Source organism: Myotis lucifugus, unplaced genomic scaffold, assembly GCF_000147115.1.
Source record: "Myotis lucifugus unplaced genomic scaffold, Myoluc2.0 scaffold_12, whole genome shotgun sequence".
Taxonomy (NCBI): Eukaryota; Metazoa; Chordata; class Mammalia; order Chiroptera; family Vespertilionidae; genus Myotis; species Myotis lucifugus.
In genome coordinates this window covers 4,274,128-4,280,837 of record NW_005871060.1, presented here as the reverse complement: position 1 = coordinate 4,280,837, position 6,710 = coordinate 4,274,128, and the positions used below count along the sequence as shown (strand labels likewise).

Sequence of the window (6,710 nt, the reverse complement as noted above, 5' to 3'; positions counted from 1 at the left end):
GCTACCGGTTCAATTCCCGGTCAGGGCACATGCCTGGGTTGCGGGCTCGATCCCCTGTCAGGGGTGTGCACGAGGCAGCTAATCAATGATGTTTCTCTCCCATCAGTGTTTATATCTCTCTATCCCTCTCCCTTCCTCTCTCTCTTAAAAAAATCAATAAAATATATTTTTTAAAAGAATTCTGTGTGGGAGACTAGGACATCCCAGGGGAGACAAAATTATGATTCTCAACAGAAGACCCCTGTCATCAGTGAAAGGGATAATTATGTCGAGTATATTGTCTTTACTGATTTTAGAAAGATTATTTGTAAGAATTAGGAACAAAGCCATCTATATTTAATTAATTAGAACATCATCCATCCATTATAATTAATTGGGGTTTTGGTAAGTAGTGAGTGCAATAAAGGATAATAATAGTTTAGTACAATGTAGTGGGCAAGAGCTTGGACTCAACTATTTACTAGCTGTGTGACTCTGAGCAAGATTATTAAACTTTGTAAGCCTTTGTATTCTCATTTATAAATTGGCAATAATAATAGTCTTCATCTCATAGAGTTGTTGTAAGGACTTACTAAGAGAATTCATGTAAAGTACTTGGCTATTAGGCACATAGTATATTAAGTGCTGCCAATAGCTCATCATCGTTATTGTTGTTACTGGTATTGTTATTTCCCTAGGAAATACTTTCCAGACAGATTGATTACAAAGGCTCAATAATACCTTTGCCCACTCCAAATAAGTAGCAGGCCAATTTATCATATAGGATCCAGCTTTGATTGACAGAAGAACTTTGCTCTACTTATTTTTATGCTTTCTTTGGATTAAAATGTAGTTGCCCTTGTCTTCTCAGCTCCAACTCCAAATGCATTCCTGCACTTGCCTGTAAAAGTTCTTTCATTTGTCTAAGTAATGGGCTCTGCAGCTTTTTTCCACCACCTGCTCTACTGGACCTTGAGCAAAGATGGTTTTAAAGCCCAGGGTGCAATGGCTGGAGCCCCAGCTACCTGACCCACTCAGGTCCTAGCAGGAAGGAATGGGATGAGGTTAGAGTGAACGCATGGCTTTCTTGTAGCAGAGTTTAGGGGCTTCTTTTATGGGGCCATGAAAAGACAGATTGATGTCCACCCACAGCCATGAGTACCATTTTGTAACCATAATCAGAAGCTGTTACGCATTTTACTGCCCAAGAAAAAGGACTGGATGAATATCTCTTTATGTTTGTTAAACAATAAAAAACCAAGAATAGAAAGTTATCCTCTCATTGAAGAGCCCTTCTAATCTCTTTCTTTATCCTGATTATCATTGGGTTTTCATGACTCTATCTCCTGTAAATCTTCAGTCTCATTTTCTCTCTCTCCATCTTTAATTGCGTTTTCTGGTTTGTGGCCACTTTAACCGAAGAAAAATCACTGTCGTAGAATTTGGAAATAATACAGTCCCTTCTGGTTTTATTACCCAATTTCAGTATTGATTGGATCCCCAGAATGTACTTTCATTGACATACCCCTCTTTTAAAACAAAATCCATGTATCCTATCAATGTAATCATTTTTCTCCATTACCAAACTGACATTACTCCAAATACAAAAATCCCCTCATCCAAATAAATGGAAGGGTTTCTATTCCTTGATAGGTGCATACTGCGAGCACCACCTCAGCTATGTTTTCAAGAATGAAATGTATCTGATTAAGAGGGAGGGGGCTGGGGAGGAGAGCGGAAGGCAAAAAAAAAAAAAAAGAATGAAATGTATCAAGAATTCTTTCTGCTTTCACCTCGCACCCCCATACATATTTCTTGAGTTCATCTGTTTTAGTATGTCCCTATTCTTTGGCACAGGATACAAGTGTCTCCAGGGACGTTGCCTGGCTTCCTGCTCCCCCAGTACCACTGCCGTACTGAAATCCTCTTCACTGGTAAACGTTCACCACCCAATCGTGTTTCCGCGGTTTTGTTCAAGCTGTCCCTCTGCCCAGAATGCCCTTTTGCCTTTGTCTGGTGAATTCCTTCAAGACCGTGTTAAATGTCACCTCCTCTAGAAATCTCTTCTCAGCTTCCTCGGGTGGGGTTATGCATACCTTGCTTTGGCCTGGATAGAGCTTGTTTGTATTGTGAAGGTTATTACATTGGTATTGGTAATTATTTCATTGTGTCTGTCTCTTCCTCTAGGCACCTGAGGGCAGAATCCTTGTCTCTTTATAACTGTACCTTCCCCCCTACCCAGTACAATACCTGACCAGGGAAGGCACTTGGTCCATACTTGTTGAGTGAATATAAGCACGGTTTTTTTAGTGGGGATATAAATAAGGAAAAACATAATAATGAAGACAATTACTTGGGTAGTTTTCTGGAGCACTAGAGAAGGCTGCAAGTAACTTGTGTGCAATTTAAAAGAAATGGGCTATTCATTCACAGCAAAAGGGTGAAATGCAGAGCTCCCCGGACACACTTCTCTTTTTTAGAAATGTCTTTGGAGGAGGAAAAAAAATAGATTTTAGTTTTTCTGTGTGTGTGTGTGTGTGTGTGTGTGTGTGTGTGTTGTTTTTTTTAAATCAAAGGAGAAAATGGTACTTCTGAGATAACTTTATCTTCTGCAACCTAATTTTGAATTATGGTTATGGTTTAGCTGTGTTTTGATAAAGTAAGTAATTTTGACCCAACCCACTCTTTCCTTTCATTCTTTGAACATTATGTATAATGCTCAGGGTCACACAATTGTCTATCTGATGCCTCTCAGAACAGTACACATTTTGATTTCACATATTAAGATGCCAAACTTTTTTGTGCCTCAAAGAAACCTAGAAGCATCTCTTTATCTTTGTCAATCTGTCATTGGACTCATCAGGAAATAAAATTGAGGATACTACGGACCCGTAGCTGATTTCCAGAATGTGTTCTGTGATGTTTTACTGGAGCTTACTCCCATCGCGTCAACCATTTTAAGGATCTCTAACATTGTGATCTCTCCGCATGGTTTGGCCTTGGTCAGTTGTGGATTTTGGTGAGATAAGAAGAACAGGGCACACCAGGCTGGGTCACAAATCCCAATCAGAGAACTCCTCTGGGAGAGAAGTGTGTTCAGAACATGGATGGGGATGGCAGTGTCCGGAAGAGGTAACCCAGGAACCGAGCCAATGCATCCTTGGTCTGGGAAAGACCCTGGAGCCTTGGGAGCCACCTGTGGGCACAATGTGGGCCAGCACACTGGGCTGTGTAGAAGTCCAGTTTCACACCAGTCCCTGCTGAGACTTGCGACACGTGCCAGCCCTCTTAGCAGCAGACCTGGAAGTTGTTCAGATGCATTACATGCTGTTACTGCTTAACTACAGCCACCTTTACTGATTTCCCTAATTTTGTTCCCAATTCTGCAGGCACATCCTTATTTGTATCCTGTAGCCTTCTGAGTGCTTCAAATGAACACCTAGTGACATCATCTGTGGGGATGAGGGATGGAGGAAGATAGAGAAGATGGACACATAGTAGGTCTGTTCCAGGTGGTGTTTTGTAGGGAACTGTAGGAAATGGGGAACTGCCTTAGGTCACCTTTCACCGGCTGTGGAAGGCAGTTAACTACATTTACAAGTGCCTGGAGTGCCCGGTTTCGGGGCTTTCACTTCGGCGATGTAATGGTTCTGAGTGTTGGGGGAAGTTCGGGGTCTGAGGTTGATTAGTTCTTCTGGGCATGGGGAGGATACAGTGACATACGACCTTCTTCAGCACCAGTCTGGACCCCACAAAGCAACCTCTGGTCTGGTGTATTTCCTGTATTTTGTTTGTCCTTCCAAAGAAGTCATCAGCATAATGTCTTTGTACAAGGTCATACCCGGGTTCCTCACTGAATTCCTAAGCAGTCACCGTTAAGCTAGGATAAATCTGCAGTCTTTTTCGGGACCACAAATGGGATGGGCATCAGCGATATGAAGACAGCCATTTATGCTCGTTGAACAGACTACCTGCTTCCGGGCCTTGCAGTTTTGTTTTTCTCTGCCTCCAGGCCAGAGCCCTCGGTCACAACCATCATCTGCCAGATCCTGGGTCAGGCCAAGAAGCATCCAAGCTCCAACCCCCTCTTTGTATTTCTTGGAGCCAAAGGTTCTGGGGCAGCACTGCATATCTTACGCCTGGCATTATTCAATCCAGATGTTTGCTGGGACAGAAGAACTAACCCAGAACCCTGGAACAAACTAGTTCCCAATGATCAATCCACCTTCTACCCAGTGAATGTAGATTACAGCAAACTGAAGAGAGAAGGTCCAGATTTTTAAATGAAATGTTTTACTGAAAAGCTGCCTCAGCCCTGGCTGGTGTGGCTCAGTTGGGCATCCGAAGATTGCTGGTTTGATTCCCGGTAAGGAGTGTGCAGGAGGCAGCCGTTGGATGCTTCATTTTTGCATCAATATTTCTCTCCCTCTCCCTTCCTCTCTCTCTAAATAACAACAAAAATATTTTAAGAAAGAAGTAAAATAAAGCTGCTTAGAATGAAGGTCTTCCAGAAGCCGTCTGCTTAATTTTCCACTTAATCAGGAAATATTTCCCCTCTCAATGTACAAAATCATGTTGGTGTATTGTGTTGGGATTTACACTGAGTAGTGTGTATCTGAAACTATAAAGACAATGAATGATAATAGGCATCCAGTTATTCAGCATGTGCCATATGCTTGTCAAAGAGCCTTTTGTGTTAATTCACTTAATCATCATGGAAGCCCTATGAAGTAGGTACTGTGATGATCTCCGAGTTATAGATGAGAAAAAGGAGGCTTGGAGAGGTTAAGCAATTTGCACAGAGTCATCCAGCAACTAAGTGGCACAGCCTGGATTTGAAACCAGAGACTCTGGATCCAGGACATGTGCTCATGAACCCACAATAACAGAGAGTGAAAAATTACTATTTGGGCCATCACCTCTGGTATAACACATCCACTCAGCAGCTGCCAGTTTGTTGGATGAGGAGATCCAAGTTCAGTGTTTAGTGTTTGATGTGCATTAGCCTAGCATTTCATAGCCACATAGGACTCTGCCTGGATTTCCTTCTCAGATCCCCATCTCTTGAACTTAGTGGATTTACCTGCCCATTGGGGATTTCTTGTTTGCTGTACTTGGTTTCAGGTTTGGTTGTTTCTCTTCCTGGAACCAGGCTTGAGGTGTTGGTGTCAGAGTCTAGCAAGAGACAGCCAGCAAGCATCATGATGAGTCATTGTTTGTTTTGGCACTTAATGCTGGGACTGTGGGCCAAAAAAGGTCGCTGTGATGTGATTTCAAAGCTGAGGACAAGGGACTTCCAGGCACAAGGGTTTCATTTTCAGTGAGCTCCTGGTCTGACTGCTTTACAGGTTTTTTTTTATGTATTTGTTTTTTGCCTTAGGGATAGGAAATCACATGAAATAATTGCATACAGCAAAGGGTCTAGAAAAGATTCTTTAGAACTGCTGAATCAGGCATGTTGGGAGTAATCACATCATTGTCATCTATAAAATAAAATCAGTCCACTACCCAGCTTTTATATACCTTCCAGGATGCTGTGAGTTGTGTTTTTTGTTTTTTGTTGTTGGTTTTTTTGGGGCAGGGGGAGGGATTGCTGTGAGTATTCATTTTATTTCAGATCTAAAAATACAGCTAGCTCTTTAGGGAAAAGCTATGTTTGTATAGTTATAAAACCTTTATAAATATTATATGTAGAAATTATATGTCAAAGATTGGTCACTGCTAAGTGAGGAAACCATTTCCTGGTTAATACTTCCACGCGCTTGGAGAAACCTCCTCATCACTTGGCACTTTTGAGTATCATCTGATTCTGTAAATTATTATCACCTATAAACTCAGAGAACAGACTGATGATTGCCAGATGGGAGAGGGGCTGGCGACTGGGTGAAAAAGGTGAAGGGATTAAGAAGTACAAGTTGGTATTTACAAAATAGTAACGGACAGGATAGGGAATGTAGTCAGTAATATTGTAGTAACTGTGTATGGTGCCAGATGTTTCTAGACTTATGGGGGGGAGGGGTAATCATTTCATAAATTATATAAATGTCTAACCACTATGCTGTACACCTGAAACTATCATAAAATAACATTAAATGTCAACTGTAATTGAAAATTTTTAAAAATCCTTTTACCTCTCAAGTAGCTCGGGAACAGAGCAACTTTGCCATTTTTATGGGGACTAATGTGAGGTAGCAGATCAGATGTTTGGGCTGTAGCTAACAGAGTTATCTGAATCTCTAGAGTAAACGTTGAAGCAACTATGTGGCTTAAAGATGCAGTTTATTTTTTCCCTCATGTAGCAGTCCACGTGGGGGACCCATATCAGTGGAGGAGGAGGGGTTCATCACAGCCAGCCCGAGCTCAGCACAGATTCTTTCTTCTGGTCACAGATTCTTTCTTCTGGTCACTGGCGTTGCAGCCCATAGGAAATCTGTGTTTGAGAGGTATGTGTACCAGGCCAGGAAGTGGCACACGTCTCTTCTGCTCACATTCCATTGGCAGGAACGATGGCTACTTCACAGTGCAGAGGAGGCTGGGCAGCCAAATGTCTAACTATTATACTTCTTTCTCTTTTTAAATATTTTTTTTATTGATTTCAGAGATGAAGGGAGAGGGAGAGAGAGATAGAAACATCAATGATGAGAGAGAATCATTGATCGGCTGCCTCTGCATGCCCCCTATTGGGGATTGAGCCCACAACCAAGCATGGGCCCTGACCAGGAATCAAACCA

General features: G+C 42.0%; 1 pseudogene; it reads left to right on the top strand.

Annotated features, from left to right (window-relative positions):
- The first annotated feature begins 3,092 nt into the window (after positions 1–3,092).
- Positions 3,093–4,262, top strand: LOC102435285 (annotated as a pseudogene).
- The last annotated feature ends 2,448 nt before the right edge of the window (positions 4,263–6,710 follow it).